This window comes from Bos grunniens, chromosome 11 (genome assembly GCF_055505025.1).
Source record: "Bos grunniens cultivar Pamir isolate PY7600 chromosome 11, Bosgru_T2T1.0, whole genome shotgun sequence".
Taxonomy (NCBI): Eukaryota; Metazoa; Chordata; class Mammalia; order Artiodactyla; family Bovidae; genus Bos; species Bos grunniens.
The window spans coordinates 57,229,305-57,244,466 of record NC_141175.1 but is presented as its reverse complement, the minus strand read 5'-3'; the positions used below and the strand labels follow the sequence as shown (position 1 = coordinate 57,244,466).

The 15,162-nt window shown below is 40.8% G+C and overlaps 1 long non-coding RNA gene across 3 annotated transcripts in view; it reads left to right on the top strand.

Annotated features, from left to right (window-relative positions):
• The first annotated feature begins 1,119 nt into the window (after positions 1-1,119).
• LOC147363098 (uncharacterized) overlaps positions 1,120-15,162 on the top strand; it is a 33,624-nt gene continuing 19,581 nt past the window's right edge. For 2 of the 3 annotated variants that reach the window (XR_015136766.1, XR_015136767.1), the window contains exons 1-2: positions 1,120-1,527; positions 11,868-11,922. This is a non-coding gene — a long non-coding RNA (uncharacterized LOC147363098). Of the gene's footprint in view, positions 1,528-11,867; positions 11,923-12,522; positions 12,790-15,162 lie in introns of those variants that run through there. The other variant, XR_015136768.1, reaches the window with a different exon arrangement.

Sequence of the window (15,162 nt, the reverse complement as noted above, 5' to 3'; positions counted from 1 at the left end):
TGACACCACATGGTATCAGAAGGGTCGGTATTAATCAAATCTGGGGAGACAACTTGGTGGTCTTTCTGAAACAGTTGGGGATGTTTGCAATGGACCAGAACCTTGAGATTTCCATCATACACAAGAGAAAATTGAAGGACACTTTGCACATTATTAGCCAGTGCTAAGTAACCCTGCTTTCACCACCAGTAAAGAAATCTGCTGAGAAAAAGGATTATATTTTTACCAGCTGTTCTCATTATAACATAAACCACTCTCATGGCTCTTGCCATTAATAAAATATTAGCATTTTATTAAACCTTTAATAACACATTAATAAAGTATTATTGTATTTATTTATTCATATTTGATTGTACATAATCTCACTCTTCTCTGACATAAGTAATGAGTCTAATATTCACACTCTTAAGAGAGTTATTAATAGCTGTCTGTATCTAATTTCAATTTTAGCAAAGTATAAATAGACTTTCAAAAATCTGTGCCAATGACTTGTTAATGGTCATGGAAAAAACTAAATGAAAAGAAAATTGTTTTGTTTTGACTATAAAAGGCACATTTGCATTTCCTCATGGGGAAGTTAGAGATCTGAATAGGATGAGAACAACATTCAAGTTGATTGCAGTGCTTACTGTTGTAATATATTTCTAAGTTTTGCACTTTGAGTTGATTTGTATATATTGATTATTGGCATTCCACAATTTTATTCATCTTAAAACATTTTTCTCTTCTCATTTCTGATTTTTCTACTCTTTCTTCATCATTATCTGTCTTGGTAATGTAGCATTTAACTTTGGGGAAATAGTCTATTTTATTTTTTCTGCATTTTTATGTTATTTCTTCTCTTGGTTCTTATACATAGTTGAGCCTCCTTTAAAAAATGTCTTAAAAATTTAAACCCTTTATTACGTAAAAGAAAGCTCAAAAAGCATCAAATACTTTGCATAAGAAGGCTGAGCTCTGAAGAACTGATGCTTTTGTATTGTGGTGCTGGAGAAGACTCTTGTACAGCAAGATCAAACCAGTCAATCCTAAAGGAAATCAATCCTGAATATTCATTAGGAGAACTGATGCTGAAGCTGAAGCTCCAATACTTTGGCCACCTGATGTGAAGAGCTGACTCATTGGAAAAGACCCTGATTCTGGGAAAGACTGAAAGCACGAGGAGGAGGGAGTGACAGAGGATGAGATGATTCATCACCAGCTCAGTGGACTTGAGTCTGAGTTTGAGTAAACTCCAGGAGGTAGTGAAGGACAGGGAAGCCTGGTGTACTGTGGTCCATACGGTCACACAGAGTCAGACATGACTTAGCAACTGAAAAACAACAACAAGAAAATGAAACACAGAAAGGCATAATTCTTATATTTTGATTTTAACTTCAATTTATGATAAGTATTTGATATTCAAAAGATATACATAGTAACACGATGAAAACCAGGATTCTCATCTCAAGAAGAAAAACATAATCAACACAGCTGAAGCCCTTGTGGATGCTTCCTCAAAATGCATTCCTTATCCTCCCACCTCATGTAAGTATCACCCTGAATTTATTATTCCCATCATGTCTTTTTGATTTAATTTACATATTTAAAGATGTCTTCAATAATATACATTGTTCTGTATATTTTACAATTTTATCCATACTAAAATTGTATTGTTCTGCATGATTTATTTTTTTTTCAATTTGCTTTTGTCACTCAAAAATATTTATTTCTTTTACCCACTTTGACATATAACTATAGTTCATTTTAACAGTAGTGTGTTATTCTAAAACGCCTCTATTTGTTACCACTCTTCTGATGATCAGCATTTAGACTCTAATCTTTCCAATATTTCTATCTTGTTACATGTTATTACAACATGTGCAATAAGGCTGATTACACATTTCTTTGTGCCACAAGGGAGAGTTTCTCCAAGGAAGCTCTTTTTCTGAACTGTGTTATGTCTGTACAAAGTACATAAGTTGAAGTCTTAACCCCCAGTATTTCAAAATGTGACTATTTTTGGAGATAGGGATTTGAAGGAAGTAATTAAGCTAAAAGTGAGGCTGTTAGTGTGGTGACTAATCCAATCTGACTGGTTTCCTTAAATAAGAGATTAGGTCACACAGAGAGACATGAGTTGTGACCTGAGGGGAGGCCATGTGAAGAGGTAGCAAGAGGATGACTGTCTGAAAGCCAAGTGGAGAAGGATTGGAAGGACCCTACTGACACCTTGACCTTGGACTTCCAGCTTCCAGAACTGGGAGAATATAAATTTTTGTTCCTTTAAAAAAATTTATTTTTAATTGGAGGATAATTACTTTACAATATTGTGCTGGTTTCTGCAATATATCATATTGAATCAGCCTTCCTCTTGAACTTCCCTTCCACCTCCCAGCTCATCCTGCCCTCTAGGTTGTCACAGAGCACCAGGTTAGAGCCTTCTGCATCATACAGTAAATTCCTACTAGCTATCTATTTTACATATGGTAATGTATATGTTTCAATGGTATTCGCTCACCAATTTCTGTTAGTCCCACCAATTTCTGTTCTTTGAGCTACCCAGTCTATTTTTTGTTATGGCAGCCTGAGCAGACCTTGATGTGAAGAGCTGACTCATTGGAAAAGACCCTGATGCTGGGAAAGGTTGAGGGCAGGAGGAGAAGGGGACGACAGAGGATGAGAGGGTTGGATGGCATCACCAATTTGATGGACATGAGTTTGGGTAAACTCCGGGAGTTGGTGATGGACAGGGAGGCCTGGCGTGCTGTGGTTCATGGGGTCGCAAAGAGTCGGACACGACTGAGCGACTGAACTGAACCGAACCTGAGCAGACTAATACACTCCCATAGGAGTAAGGCTGCCGATGAAGGGATGCTTGCAAGTTCAACCTCAGGCAATAATGCCACACCACCCTCCAAAATGGCGGAAGCAAGTTAAGCTCCCACCACTGGACCTCTTCCAGTGTCACATCCTCACTGACATCATGGTACTGCTGATATGGCATCTCATTATAGTTTTAATTTGCACTTGATTTTTAATGAGGTTGGGCATCTCATGTTTATTAGCCATTTATGCTTTCTATTTTTTTTTTGTAAATGCCCTAAATGTATGTCTTGCTCATTTTTATGTTGGATTGATTTTGCCAACAGTTGTTAAATGTAGTGTCCTATTAATATCATCAGTTTACATTTTTAATTTCTAGCCTCATGTTTTCATGTGATTACTAATTTTCCTTATAGCTTTAATTTTTAGTTACTGAGAGAAACTTCTTAAAATTCTGTAGTTCAATAGCTATTTGTTAGATTTTCCTTGTTTTTAAATATTGCTTTATACATTTTGAGGCTGTTATCAGAGATGCATGAATTTAGGATTGTTATATCTTTCTGTCAATTAAATCTTTAATGACTTTTTAAAATCTCTCACAATACTATTTGCCTTAGTGTTTGTTTTGTCTGCTATTAATAATATTCTTATGATCACTTTGTTTGTTTTTTTTTCCTTATTATAATTTTTCTATTCCTATACTTTCAACTTAAAAAAATTATTTAATTTGTTACAATATTGTTTCTGTTTTGGTTCTTTGGCAATGAGGCATGTCCTATTTTAACTCCCTGACTAGGGATCGACCCACAGCCCCTGCATTGGAAGGCAAAGTCTTAACTACTAGACCACCAGGGAAGTCCATACATTCAACTCTTCTGAGTATTGATGCTTTTTTTTTTTTAATTTATTTTTTTAATTGAAGGATTATTGCCAAATTCAGACTTAAATTGAAGAAAGTAGGGAAAACAACTAGACCATTCAAGTATGACCTAAATCAAATCCCTTATGACTATACAGTGGAGTGAGAAATAGATTTAAGGGACTAGATCTCATAGACAGAGTGCCTGATGAACTATGGATGGAGATTCATGACATTGTACAAGAGACAGGGATCAAGACCATCCCCATGGAAAAGAAATGCAAAAATGCAAAATGGCTGTGGGGGTGGGGGGCCTTACAAATAGCTGTGAAAAGAAGAGAAGCGAAAAGCAAAGGAGAAAGGGAAAGATATAAGCATCTGAATGCAGAGTTCCAAAGAATAGCAAGGACAGATAAGAAAGCCTTCCTCAGCCATCAATGCGAAAAAATAGAGGAAAACAACAGAATGGGAAAGACTAGAGACCTCTTCAAGAAAATTAGAGATACCAAGGGAACATTTCATGCAAAGATGGGCTCGATAAAGGACAGAAATGATACGGACCTAACAGAAGCAGAAGATATTAAGAAGAGGTGGCAAGAATACACAGAAGAACTGTACAAAAAAGATCCTCACGACTCAGATAATCACGATGGTGTGATCACTGACCTAGAGCCAGACATCCTGGAATGTGAAGTCAAGTGGGCCTTAGAAAGCATCACTATTAACAAAGCTAGTGGAGGTGATGGAATTCCAGTTGAGCTATTTCAAATCCTGAAAGATGATGCTGTGAAAGTGCTGCACTCAATATGCCAGCAAATCTGGAAAAGTCAGCAGTGGCCACAGGACTGGAAAAGGTCCGTTTTCATTCCAATCCCAAAGAAAGACAATGCCAAAGAATGCTCAAACTACCGCACAATTGCACTCATCTCACACGCTAGTAAAGAAAGGCTCAAAATTCTCCAAGCCAGGCTTCAGCAATATGTGAACCGTGAACTTCCAGATGTTCAAGCTGGTTTTAGAAAAGGCAGAGGAACCAGAGATCAAATTGCCAACATCTGCTGGATCATGGAAAAAGCAAGAGAGTTCCAGAAAAACATCTATTTTTGCTTTATTGACTATGCCAAAGCCTTTGACTGTGTGAATCACAATAAACTGTGGAAAATTCTTCAAGAGATGGGAATACCAGACCACCTGACCTGCCTCTTGAGAAACCTGTATGTAGGTCAGGAAGCAAGAGTTAGAACTGGACATGGAACAACAGACTGGTTCCAAATAGGAAAAGGAGTCCATCAAGGCTGTACATTGTCACTCTGCTTATTTAACTTATATGCAGAGTACATCGTGGGAAATGCTGGGCTGGAAGAAACACAAGCTGCAATCAAGATTGCTGGGAGAAATATCAATAACCTCAGATATGCAGATGACACCACCCTTATGGCAGAAAGTGTAGAACTAAAGAGCCTCTTGATGAAAGTGAAAGTGTAGAGTGAAAAAGTTGGCTTAAAGCTCAACATTCAGAAAACGAAGATCATGGCATCTGGTCCCATCACTTCATGGGAAATAGATGGGGAAACAGTGGAAACAGTGTCAGACTTTATTTTTTTGGCTCCAGAATCACTGCGGATGGTGATTGCAGCCATGAAATTAAAAGACGCTTACTCCTTGGAAGGAAAGTTATGACCAACCTAGATAGCATATTCAAAAGCAGAGACATTACTTTGCCAACACAGGTTCGTCTAGTCAAGGCTATGGTTTTTCCTGTGGTCACGTATGGATGTGAGAGTTGGACTGTGAAGAAAGCTGAGCGCCGAAGAATTGATGCTTTTGAACTGTGGTGTTGGAGAAGACTCTTGAGAGTCCCTTGGACTGCAAGGAGATCCAACCAGTCCATTCTGAAGGAGATCAGCCCTGAGATTTCTTTGGAAGGAATGATGCTAAAGCTGAAACTCCAGTACTTTGGCTACCTCATGGGACGAGTTGACTCATTGGAAAAGACTCTGATGCTGGGAGGGATTGGGGGCAGGAGGAGAAGGGGACGACAGAGGATGAGTTGGCTGGATGGCATCACCGACTCGATGGACGTGAGTCTGAGTGAACTCCGGGAGTTTGTGATGGACAGGGAGGCCTGGCGTGCTGCAATTCATGGGGTCACAAAGAGTCGGACACGACTGAGCAACTGAACTGAACTGAACTGAACTGAAAGCAATACTGCATGTATAGATGCAAGACTTTTTTTTGCCTGTGGCAGCTCTGCCCCAGTGAGAGTTGAGCATGAAGGTGGCACAGCTGCTTGGCTTGCAGGGACTGTGGCGATGACAAATGTGCAAGGACATAGACTGCCTCCACCACAGAAGCTATGGCCCATCAGAGTCCTTTTTCGAGCCTCTTGTAGCTGGCAATCAGAAGGCCTCTTTGGCCAGTCTTTCTCCGTAGCTCTGCCCATTCAGGAACTTAGAGGGCTCCCTTACCTGGGGTCCTTCTCTGTTATACAGGTGCTTCAGGAACAAAAAGGGGCCCCCTAGCTGGGGTCCTACTCTGGAGATCAGTGCATCAGTCACTTAAGCGGTATCCTGGGTGGGGTCCTGCTCTGTATTTCAGTGCCTCAGGCATTTGATAGGTCAGCCTAACTATTGTTCATCCAGCCTCTCTATTGTTCAGCTGCCCTGTGGGGAGAGAGAGGCTGTGGTGATGGCTCCACCCGCTATGTGACTCAGCAGTATTGCCTTGTTTCCATGGCTGCCCGGCTTTCCTCCACAGGCATTTCCCATCACAGTCTCCTCCCTCACATCCCCACCATCCGTCCCTCCACAGTCAATAGCAGCCCTCGCCCTGGGATCACTCCACACTCCCCAAACTCCAGCCACTGCACCTTCCAGGGGACCTTCATCCCTGTCTGGGGTATGTCTGGCTGCGGCAAGGACTGTCTGATTTTCATTCCACTTAGGCTGCAACAGGTCAGGTGTTTCACTCTCAGCCTTAAATGCTTCTCCTCTGCCTCAGAGAATTGCCCCAATGTGTGGATCGGACCCCTGCTTCAGTTCCCCCACCCGCCGAGGTTAGGTCCAGTCCTACTAACACTCCTGTTTTTCCCCCTAGTTCCTTCATCCTACTGAGTTTTGTGTGGTTCTATATATTCTTTTCCTCTGGTCAGGTACTCCTGTCCACTCTCAGCTGGTGTTCTGCATGCACTTCTGTGTCTGAAGGTGTATTCCTGATGTATCTGTGGAGAGAGATGTACTCCACGTCCACCTACTCCTCTGCCATCTTGTTCTCCCAGAGTACTGATGCTTTTAAGCATTTCTTTGTGAATGACATTTAGTTGGATTTTTAAAATCTAATCTGAAAATATTTGTCTTTCAACTTCAGAATTTAGTTTAGTTATATTTATCATAATTATTAATATATTTGGATTCATTTTGCAAATCTTAACTTTTGCTTTTCATTTGTCACATTTTTTCTTCTGTTTTCTTTTGGATTAAATTTTCCTGTTTTCCTTATTCAATTATTTTTTCCTTTACATGTATCAAAGGTTTTCTCTCAATGTTGTTACTTTTTACTTCCCCTTCTTGAGCTATGTTCAGAGGGGCTTTGAGTGCCAAGTCTATATTCTTAATTAGCTCTATAATTTGCCTCTTTCCCCCTCCTCCTCTCTGAATTCAGGTCTTCACCATTTTACACATCAGTTATTGCAGTATTCTCTCTCTTCATCGCCACTCTCGATTCTCTTTGTTGTTGTTGTTCAGTCACTAAGTCTCGTGTGACTCTTTGCATGCCCTTGGACTGCAGCATGCCAGGCTTACCTGTCCTTCCCTGTCTCCTTGAGTTTATTCAAACTCATGTCCATTGAGTTGGTGATGCTATCCAAACATCTCATCCTCTGCTGCCCCTATTCTCTTTGTGTGTGTGTTAGTCACTCAGTTGTGTCTGACTCTTTGTGAACCCATGAACTGTAGCCCACTGGGTTCCTCTGTTCATGGAATTCTCCAGGCAAGAATACTGGGCTGGGTAAGCATTCCCTTCTCCAGGGACTCTGCCCAACCCATGGATCGAACCCGGGTCTCCTACATTGCAGGCAGATTCTTTACCATCTGAGCCACCAGGGAAGCCCGTTCTCTTTGAGAGTACTCCAAAATATGACATTTGCTTAGAGCTCTTCAGTGGCTTCCATTTTGTTTTGGGTAAAAGTCTAAATCTTCCTATGGCATGCCAGCGCCATCATGCTGACAGGTGACTTCCTCTCTTGCAAATCCCTCATATGGCACGTGCCCTGGCCACATGATCTCTGTAGCAGTTGTGAAATCTGCCTTGCTCATGGGACCCCTCCATGTGAGATGTGGAATTCTTTCTAGTGTACAACTTGTGTACTTGACAATTTCCAACTCACCTTTCATGCTTCAGTTCAGGATTACCTTCTGTATGAAACTTTAAAGACTCTCTGAGCCTAGGAAGCTAAGCCACATCTTCCTTTCTGTTTTAATAACATTCTGCCCATGTTTCTGTTCCTGCTTATGGTTTGATCATATTTGTTTGGTAAATGCATGTTGAAGTGTCTTTCTTCTGTAGACTTTGAGCTTCTTAATGGCAAGAAGCATGTTTTACTATTCCATGGTTCAACAGAGTACTTGTCCCAACTCATATGTGTTGAATAAGTGGATAAAATAATAATATATATTACTATAAAGAAAAAGTACATGTGCTGTACTTAGTTGCTCAGTTGTGTCTGACTCTTGTGACCCCATGGGCTGCAGCCCTCCAGACTCCTGTGTTCATGGGATTTCCTGGGGAAAAATACTGCAGTAGGTTGCCATTTCCTCCTCCAAGGGATATTTCCGACCCAGGGATTGAACCCACGTCTCCTGTGTCTCTTGCATTGCAGGTGAATTCTTCATCCACTGAGGCATTAGGGAAGTCAAAGGTATTATTTTCTACATCATAAATAACGTCACTCTCACATCTGATATTCATTTGCCTTTTTTCTGTCTCAGTGAGAGTGACTCACCTTCCCAGCTGAACTGTGAATTTTACACGGGGCAAAGGCTGTGTTTTATACTTGGCTGGTGTCACTTCGGTCCTTAGAACAGTGATAAGCATATAGCACAATTCCAGAAAATACTGTTTAATTGATGACAGACTAAATGTAGCATACATTCTTGTCATTTATATTGTATATATCAGATCAGATCAGATCAGTCGCTCAGTCGTGTCCAACTCTTTGTGACCCCATGGACTGTAGCCTACCAGGCTCCTCCGTCCGTGGGATTCTCCAGGCAAGAGTACTAGAGTGGGTTGCCATTTCCTTCTCCAGGAGATCTTCCCAACCCAGGGATCAAACCTGGGTGTCCGCATTGCAGGCAGACGCTTTACCATCTGAGCCACCAGGGAAGCTCAATATATCTTTTTATTAAAATAAAGATGTGACAGCTAATCATTACAATATACTAGTTACTTGAACAAGGTGACATATGGGGATGCATGTAAAAAGATTCAAATGCCTCAGGAGAACTTCACTCTCCTTTCAGTGCAGTCAATGTCATGAGGCCACAAGGTGCTGTGGTCAGTTCTCACCTTTTCCCAGCAATCCCCAGGCTCCTAGAGCCCAGCCTGCCAGTTTCAGGGGATCTTGAAACTTCTTTCAGGTTTACTCATTATTATTATTTGAAGTATAATTGCTTTACAATGTTGTGTTAGTTTCTGCTGTACAAAGAAGTGAATCAGTTATATGCATACATATATTCCCTCCCTTGGGGATCTCATCTCCCCATTACCCCTGCCACTATCCCATCCTTCTATGCCATCACGGAGCAGTGGATTGAGCTCCCTGTGCTACATAGCAGGTTCCCGATAGCTAGCTATTTTACAGAAGGTGTGTATATATGTTAATCCTACTCTCCCAATTTGTACTTACTAATTTTAGTCTTTTCTTTTTCTCCTTAGAGACATAAAATCTAAGACTATGTATCTTCCCTCTCAGTCTTCACACAATCACAAGTGTACTCTTTGGTTCTTCTTTTTCTCTTCAAGAGAGAGGGCCCTTCTTCCTAATGACATGAAAATGACTTCGGATGAATTTCTTTAATAGCCAAAGTCTAATAGCCTAATGTTTCTCTACAGGTATAGTCTCTAGACCAGTGGTTCTCAAAGTGTGGTCCTTAGAGGGTCAGATTCAACATCACCCAGGAGCTTGATGTACATTCTTGTGCCCTACTCAGACCACCTGACTCAGAAACTCAAGGAGTGGAACAACTTGTGTCCAAACAAGCTCTCCAGGGGATATGCCAAAGTTTGGTAACCACAGTTTTCAACATTTGGCTAAAGGTCCAAAAGGAATAATACCACCCTCCCCCATTTATCCTTTGTGTTCATTTTGTTGCTTTTGTTTAGTTGCTAAGTCATGTCTGACTCTTTGTGACCCCTTGGACTGAGGCACACCAGGCTCCCTTCACTCTCTCCTGGAGTTTGCTCAAACTCATGTCCACTGAGTCAGTGATGCTATCCAACCATCTTATCTTCTGCCTTCCTCTTCTCCTCTTGCCCTCAGTCTTCCCAGCATCAAGTTCTTTTCCAATGAGTCAGCTCTTTGCATCAGGTAGCCAAAGTTGGAGCTTCAGCTTTAGTCCGTCTAATGAATATTCAGGGATGGTTTCCTTTAGGAATGATTGGTTGGATCTCCTTGCAGTCCAAGGGACTCTCAAGAGTCTTCTCCAGCACCATAGTCCAAAAGCATCAGTTCTTCGGTGCTCACCCCTCTTTATGGTCCAGCTCTCACATCTGTACATGATTACTGGAAAATCCATAGTTTGACTACATGGATCTTTGTTGGCAAAGTGATGTCTCTTCTTTTTAATAGGCTATCTAGGTTTATGTTTATTTTAAAGACCTTTAAGCAGCACAGACCTGTTCATAAGCAGTCAGACAACAGTGATAGAACAAGACATGATCAGGTCACAGAGTTCATGAAAAAGACAGCATTGAACACTCTTTGGAAAAGAGTCTGAAACCAGAAGTTGGCTTATGTTCACATCCTGCCCTCGCCATTTCTCCGTGAGTCATGAACACATTACTCAGCTTCTCGGCATCTGTGGCGTTGTGATCATGGGAATATTATGCTCTTAGAGGGTAAGTTGTTGGAAGCACTGAATGAAATCATATTGATAGGGGCTTGAAGTAGTTTCTGGCACAGAATAAGTGCTCTGCAAGTGACTGTTAAATAAAATAAATGAACGTGAAGCTGAAAGTTCCATGATCTGGGATAGGCCCCTATGAGAGGGTCACAGAACAGCTGGGTTGTCACAGCCCTTGACAAGAGGCTTTGCTAGTGCCTGCTGGTGACCACTGTCTGTGTATCAGGACATGCAGGGCTGTTCTCCCAGATGACGAGGAAAGAACTGGGCTGCCAATGCCTGCAGTGTACAGGACACCTGTATATATTTAAGCAGAATTGACACCTGTGCTGTTCAGATTCCTGGAAAGGAGGCACAAGAAATGCCATGCATCATCCTTCACCAGGATGTAGCAGGTGTTTGAGATCCCCAGGTCATAATTTGCCCAAATCTTAGAGTTTTCATTATGTTCTGCTTTCTTTAAAAAAAAAAAATCAGTTCCACATGATCTACGGCCTAATATCCATCCCCAGTGGTTGTTGGTATATTCTCCATCATTTGGCAAATCTGATGCATTTTAACCCAGCTTTCAGCTTTCTGTAATCTCGCTTCATCAATCCTTCTTTGCTCAGGTATGTCTGCCTTCATTTGGCAGACATGGCAGATTTTTCATTTCCCCTGTGTAAATGACTTGTTTATTACAGTAGGGGTCCCTGGTCTTTGAAACAGCTTACAGATACCCTTGAATAGAGCTCAGAAAGGGCTTCTTGAATAATAATGCCTAAGTAAACCTGAGATGAGCTTGGACTTTGCCTCTTTGAAATTCATACATCAACCTAAGTGCTGTCATTTAAACAGAAAATGTAGAAGGCTGCCTGGAAAGGCTTAGTCTGAAATATGCTTCCTTTATAGAACTTATCATTTTAGTACAACAAACAGACAGCAGAGAGCAAAGGAGGGAGTAGGTGACTCCTGGTATGTGTTTTACCCAAGCATAAGATTTGTTCTTCTGATTGTACTGGGACTTTTCACAGCTCCTGATTTTAACTTTCAAATTTGTATTTCTCTTTCTATTAAATATTCCTCTGCTTCCCTACTTCTAGATGATGAATTTGTAGCGAAGGCAGAAGACCAAAGATGAGGAGACAGCCATCCAAAGTAAGTTAACTCTCAATTCCATTTATCTTGGGAGATAGAATTTTTGATGTGTTTGTAGCCTGAACTTCAGTTTCTTTCTGGACCACACAAGTCCTTAAACTTGGCTGTACACTGGAATCACTTGGAGATTGTTATGTATCTTGGACATTGTGATTTTTCAAACATTCCCAGGTGATTGTAACATATGGGAAAGTTTGAGAACTGATGCTCATTGTGTCAACTACATGGATTTAAAGATGGCCAGCCATTCACAGCTTCCCTGGTGGCTCAGACAACAAAGAATCTGCCTGCAATGCAGGAGACTCAGATTTGAATTCTGGGTCAGGAAGATCCCCTGGAGAAGGGAATGGCAACCCGCTCCAGTATTCTTGCCTGGAGAATTCCATGGACAGAGGAGGCTGGTGGGCTACAATCCATGGGGTCACAAAGAGTCAGACATGACTGAGCACACAGCACAGCCATTCACAGAGACTGAGTCAGATAAACCTAACCTAGGTCCTCTTGGAGGTGCGGCGAGTAGCCTCTTAGGAAAGCTCCCATTCTGAGAGTGGAAGGAGTCAGGTACACCCAGGTACTCACTTCACTCTGTCCCTTCCCTAGTGGCGTGGTTGCAAGTCTCAAACCTTGGGAGAGAGAGGACTGTGAGCAGAAATGAAGTGCTTTTCCAGTGAAAGCTCTGTGAAGCATTCGGTCCCAGCAGAACTGGCAATACAGCGTGACATATGACATAATGGGAGGTAGGCCCCTTTTCGTCACATACTGAGGTCTCTTGTAGGCTGGAGAGGCAGCAATGTAAGTGCCCTAGTGAGCATCCTGCAGAGCCTTGTGCCACAATAGGATGAGGGCCTGCCTCTCTGGTAGACAGGCTGGGAGATCAGTGGATTTGTCAAAGTGCTGAGATCATGTACATTGGCAGGTAACAAGATAAAGTTTTCTTGGACTCTATATCTAGCAGCAGGTGAGGGCTGGAGACTCAGGGCATAGTTTATCTGTGTAACTAATTATGTGAGGCTATAACTGTGCTCTTATACATAGAAAAATTTACTTGCTCAGTTGTGTTTGACTCTTTGCGACCCCATGTACTGCAACCCGCCAGGCTCCTCTGTCCATGGAATTCTCCAGGCAAGAATACTGGAGCTGATTGCCATGCCCTCCTCCAGGGGATATTCCTGATCCAGGGCTTGAACCCAGGTCTCCTGAATTGCAGGCTGATTCTTTACCATCTGAGCTGCCAGTGAAGCCCTAGAAGATAAGAATGCTCTCTGACCATATTGGTTTAGCTCCATATTGGTTTAGTCCTAATGATATGTTCTTTGTCTGAACTGAGGAAATAACTACATAAGATGGTTTTGGCTGTTAGTATGGAATTGCTGTTAGAGGAATTGCTCGTTAAATTGTTCAATGACCATCCTAAAGCTCCATGGGATAAATTTCTTTCAGAATACAAGAGTGAATCTCTCTTGAATAATTGGTATGCTTCCATTTGTGAGCTAATGAGTACCGAGCACCCCATTACATTGCCTGTCCTCCTGTGCTCCTCAAAACCAAATACAATAATGCTTATTTGCAATAAATATAACCTCGGGTGGTTAACAACATTACCAGTAATGTGAGTCCTTCCTATAATGGCTTAGCTGTGATCTAATCATTTTTCTATGTGTCTTTTGTTTTAAAGCACTGCAAAATATTTTTTTTTAAAGAAGCAAAGGGTGAACGTAAAAATCTCAGTTTAATATAATTCTTTTTTTCTTAGCTTTAAAAAAAACCAAAAAACAGCTTTATTGTGGAATAACATGTAGTAGGCATTGGCATACCTGCTGTCGTGTCTGACTCTGATCCATGGACTGTAGCCCAGCAGTCTCCTCTATTCATGGCATTTTCCAGGCAAGAATACTGGAGTGGGTTGCCATTTTCTCCTCCAGGGGATCTTCCTGATCCAGGGTTTGAACTCATGTCTCTTGAGTCTCCTGCATTGGCAGGTGGATTTTTTACCACTGGCACAACCTGGGAAGCTATATTATACAATAAGCTGTATATACTTAAAAGGTAACATTTGATAAGTTTTGATATAATAAATACCCCTGAAACCATCACCATGGTTTAGATGATGAACATTATTTATCACCGGCAAAAGTTTCTTCATGTCCCTTTATAATCACTTCCTCTTACCCCTCCCCAGTCCCTTTTCATCCCTAGGCAACTATGGATCTGCTTTCTGTTACTACAGATGAGTTTGCATTTTTTAGAGTCTTATTCAAGCTGATTAATACAGTATGTTCCCTTTTTTGTTGGACTACTTTTACTCAGCATAATCATTTTGAGATTTATCCATCTAGTTGCATGTATTAATGGTTTATTGCTTAATGTATTAATTATGTATTAATGGTTTATTTATAAGTTGTATCCATTGATTAGCTATGTAACAAATTGTTTATGTGTTCAGCTGTTGATGGACATTTGGGTTGCTTTCAGGCTTTTGCTATTATGAATAAGAGCTTCAATGAACATTCGTGAACAAGCCTTTGTGTGGACATATGCTTTCTTTCATCTCAAGGATATACCTAGGAGTGGAATGCTGCATTGTTAGGCCAGTACATATTTAGCTTTTTAAGAAATTGCTGAATTTATTTTGCAAAGGAGTTGCACCATTTGAACATTCCTACCAGAAGTGTATGAGAGTTCTAATTGCTTTGTATCTTACCCAACACTTGGTATGATTGGTCTTTTAAATTTTAGCCACGCCACTCCTGGGCATATATCTGGAGAAAACTATAATTTGAAAAGACACATGTACCCCAGTGTTCATAGCAGCACTATTTACAATAGCCAAGACATGGAAGCAAACTAAATGTCCATTGACAGATAAATGGATAAAGAAGATGTGGTGCATACACACAATTGAATATCACTCAACCATAAAAAGAATGAAGTAATGTCATTTGTTGTAATATGGATGAACCTAGAGATTATCATACTAAGTGAAGTGAGACAAAGACAAATAGCATATGATATTGTTTATATGTAGAATCTAAAAAAAAGATACAAATGAACTTATTTAAAAAAACAGAAGTAGATCCACGAACATAGAAAATAAATTTATGGTTACCAAAGGGAAAGGGGGGAGAGATAAATTAGGAGTTTGAGATGAATATATACACACTACTGTATATAAAATAGATAAACAACAAGGGCTTACTGTATTGCACAGGGAACTACACTCAGTATTTTGTAATAACTGAT